The sequence below is a fragment of the Leucoraja erinacea genome, chromosome 2, assembly GCF_028641065.1.
Source record: "Leucoraja erinacea ecotype New England chromosome 2, Leri_hhj_1, whole genome shotgun sequence".
NCBI lineage: Eukaryota > Metazoa > Chordata > Chondrichthyes > Rajiformes > Rajidae > Leucoraja > Leucoraja erinaceus.
The window spans coordinates 66,985,296-66,989,729 of record NC_073378.1 but is presented as its reverse complement, the minus strand read 5'-3'; the positions used below and the strand labels follow the sequence as shown (position 1 = coordinate 66,989,729).

Sequence of the window (4,434 nt, the reverse complement as noted above, 5' to 3'; positions counted from 1 at the left end):
TGTATTTTATGAGGAGTTACGATGAGGGATTTCGTGAAGAACCCCGCTTCCACGCATGCGTGTCATTCTTCAAAGCAGCGGTGTGAGGTCACAGAAACCTATAATGATCTAACATAGTAAGATTATCAAAGAGATACCAGTTTTTGATATGATCATAAGAGGGTGGGAGCGGAGGGCACGAAATCCCTCATCGTAACTCCTCATAAAATACAGATCAAACTTCAAACTGGTAAGTTCTCGTTTAATCTTACTATTTTACTTCGGAGTCACGTGAGTGACTTCGTGAAGATTTCAAAGCTCTGTGACCTCATGCCGTGGAACGAGTCCATGCTTCACAACTGCCTTGGGTATTGGGAGAGAGCATCATTAGTAGTTTTAAAACACAATTATACAAAGAGTTGTGTGGTATAACGAAAAAATATAACATTTTTTAAAATTTGAGAATCATAACCCTGTAACCTATCGGGCAAATTATTTTGTTGAACCTAAAATGTTTTCTTAATACAATGATGGCTCCAAATTAACTGGTTTATAATACAACCTGTGGAAAAACCCTTTTTTAAAATGACCCTCCTGCCATTCTGAGGATTTGGTCTGTGGGTACCTGTACAATATTGCTGCGGATGTTGCTGCAGTCCTGGTGGAATGAGAGTTGAAACATCAGTGTCTATTCCTGCCATTTTTAGGACCTATTTGAGCCACCTTGATATAGTTTGAGTCGTGACCCTATCATGCAGTTTCTTGTAAGAGATAAACAACTCCATACTCTGACCTCGAATGTTCTGAGTATATGCTATGTATTGTTAGATGTGTCTTGTTATACACAGTCGTTTGCCATATGGGTGTACCATAAAATCAAACCCTAGACCCTATGAACCCGATCTTTTATTAAATCCTGTATGACAACACCAGTTTCTCGGTGAGATGATCAGGGAGTCCAGGCTCAGTTTGCTTAATGGCTGGACTTGTTGTGCGGTAAATAACACCATGAGCATAACCATCTTCCTGGTCTGTTACTGAGGTGACAACGCTGTTATGAGCTACAAGCTCCTCAGCATGTTGAGAAAACGACACCCATGTCCCAGATTTCGGAGTACCTGGTTTGCTTACCAGGGGTGCGTTCCCACCGCGTGCCGTTCCGATCCTTGTGATAGGTAATTGGAGAGTGCACTTGTGGCACTATTGAAGGCACTGTAGCTCCATCGATTATCCTAATGGAGGCTTGTAAAAATTCCAATACGGCCAGAATGTTCTTGGCCTTTTGGTCGAGATTGTTGTCCAAGCAGTATATGCCCCATTTCTTGATGTGTCCAAGGTACTGCTTCCGTGTTGACAGTCTTAGTGCAGATGAGATGAGATTCATCGTCCTGTCTGACAGTGTAGTGGGTCTGTTAGACTCTACAAATCAATAAATCCATAGTGTTATGGCATGGATGACTGCCTCCAGTCACTGGATAAATCAATAATTTTTTTGGCAATGCTCATAGGGAACATGGTTCTAACACCATCCCCTGTAAGACTGAAATACCATGATTGAGAAGGTCAGTCGGGTACTCTGAAAATTCCAGATGCCGAGTGTGGTTGAATTTTCCCTAGTACCCCAATGATGGGTCCGAACGGGGGAAAACATCACCCTATGGCTTATTTACATAACAATGCCAAGCTGGTTTACGAATTTTAGTACATAATAATGGGGCTAATGATTGCCCCTTTTGTAAGCTCTATATTGCCAAAGTTCCTCTATTGAGTCAATGCCTGCCATATAGAAACCCGCAACTGACACCAAGTCTATATCAATAATAAGAGCATCCATCTTAAAATGAATATCTAGAACAAATGTGTTTAGGGTTAAAATCAATGATAATCCTGCAACCCTACTCTATCTTATATTTAATAAATATGTTCAATCCCATCTTTTGTGTACAATTCTTGTAGCACCATGTGGGTTTTAGATTGTTTGGTTTATGTAAGGACAAAATGCCCTTCTGGTGTATGATGTACTGTGGTTATTGGGATGAGAAAAACCCTATCAGATAACCCTGAATACTGCTGAGATTATATGAATCTGTAGTGATTATATACCATACATAACTGTAGTGTTGCAACCTCCCCTACCCTCGTAGGTCCCTATTTTAACAGAAGAAAACCCCACCCACCTACCTCCATGGTTACCGGTGGTTTTGTTATTTCCTTGGTTTTTTGAAAATAAGGTTCTGGTTTAATATTTCTTGTTCGGGGTTGTGTGGGAGGTTGAGGCTTCCGCATCTTCCAGGGTGGCCGCCCTGGCCATACCCTAAAACGGATCCTGCAGGTTATATTGATTTCTGACACTGCTACTGGTATGAGCCACATTTTTTATGGCCTTGCCTGTGGCTGGTATCATGCTCCAAAATAGGCCCTTGCGCTGGCCTTGATGAGCCCCAGTATCTTGGCTTAGTCCACACACGGTTCTTTATTTGCAAATGGTAGCATTTTTGGGGTCCTAGTGCTGGCTGAATGGCCGCCTTCCACGTGTAGTTCAGGTTATATTGCATATTATTAAACAGAGCTAGTGCGTCTTGATGGTCTTTGGTTACCTACGTTTAGTCCAGGGTGCTGGTGTGTGCTATGATGCCTTCCGTCAATCCCTTGAAGGTTCTCTGGATCTTGAGGTCCTGGTTCCTGATGTTCGTCCATATGCTGCCAAATGCATTGGATTACACTGGGCACCTGTAATGCCTCACCGTTGCCAGGTGGCAGATGTCTGGCCAGTGTTTGTAAATTTTTCTTGTTGGCGTTTGTGGCCAGACATATAGTAATACTATTGCCATCCTGGATCCAAGTCTACCCATGTTTGACTTGGCTAAAGTAATCGGCCACCATGTCCAGCAGAGTCCCTGCTGTGTTAGGATCATGGGACGCTGTATTACCAGGCTCTGGCCCATCAGGGTCCTGCCTACTCTTTTTTATAGAGTTAGAGATCTCTAGGGTCCCACACGGGGTACCCATGTGGGGCTTAACTGCTGCCCACTTGTCTTTTGTTCTGCGGACCCCTCTTGCAGGTCAGCCCAGAACTGACCCACAGTGCTCCCCTCTGATGGGGTAGAAGCATTGTGCAGCCCTCAAAGAGGTACTGCTGTGGTTTTATCACGTTGGAGCAAGGCTCCATACACCGCTTCTTCCCGCTCCAGCCCTCTCGGGCACTGGTTGCCGGCGGTTTTATGCAAAGTCGGACCCTTCTGAGTCCACTACCTTGTTTGATTTGTGTCTAGCCTACCGCTCGGTCACATGGATCTGGCCGGTGCGGGGCCGACATCGGGCACAGCTGATCCCACTACGGTTGATCCAAGTGCCGCTGGCTGCTGCTGGCTGCCCGCTGTTCCATGGTCCTCCTTCTCCAGTTTTGTCCTTCCTTCCGTGAAGTGGATATGGCCGGTGTGGAGGATAACTGGCACAGCTGCTTCCATCTATTCCTTTAACCTGACTTCAACGCTCTCAGCACTCCTGGCTGCTCCTTTATCTTAGACCCCTGGGACCCACCCCCCCGTACTGATGGTACTGGTCCCTTATGGTCGTTGCAGCCGGTCAACCCCACTCTAATGCCCTCAATTCTGGGCACTCCTACTTATATGGTCCTTAGATAAGGGACATATAAGACATTAAAACTGATGATAACAGCTACTATAGTTTTTATATAATATATATAGTCCCTAGATAAGGGGTGTATCAGATATTAAACTGATAAGAACAGATACTACACTTGATCTTAGCCAAAAAGCCGAGAAGCGATTATTGTAACTAAAACCCCGCTGGGACCGATCCTGGTACTCACATACTGGTCCCTTGTAGTAGATTGCAGCCAGTCAACTGCAAAGTCCTTTGCTGCCGAGAAATGAACTTTCTCACCATGCTGGAGCGCCTGCAAAGTCCTTTGCTGCCGAGAAATGAACTTTCTCACCATGCTGGAGCGAAGTTGGGCACAGGTGTTTTTCCCCCTCCGGGAATCGATGTGCCCATGCTGCTCCTGCCGTTGCCAGCTCCTCACGAAGTGCCAGCTGCCACTGCTGCTGTCTGTGCTCCTGCAGCTGTTGGTGCTGCTGCAGCTGCCGCTGCTGCTGCCGCTGCCGCTGCCGCTGCTACTGCTGCTGCTGCCGCTCCTCCGCGGTTCTCCCGCCGGCCTTCTGCACCTTACATGGACCTGGTCCATGTCTGCACCTAGAAAGGTAAGTTGAAGGAAACGCAGGGTCTCTTACCTGCTGTTCCCGACTTTCCTTCTCCCGCTGGTGACCGTCGTTCCCTGTGTCGGGTTCAAGCCGCTTGGACCGACCCCGGTGTTCACGGGCCTGGTCCTTCGCGGCAGTTCCGCAGCCGGTAACCCCGGCTGTTCCTATAGATCCCCTGGACCCTGGTGCTTACCTTGTGAACAAGGTTTTCAGCCCGAACGTCCCGTTCCGA

The 4,434-nt window shown here is 46.7% G+C and overlaps 1 pseudogene; it reads right to left on the bottom strand.

The window, feature by feature from the left end:
• Positions 1-3,661: 3,661 nt before the first annotated feature.
• Positions 3,662-3,769, bottom strand: LOC129693370 (U2 spliceosomal RNA; annotated as a pseudogene).
• Positions 3,770-4,434: the final 665 nt, after the last annotated feature.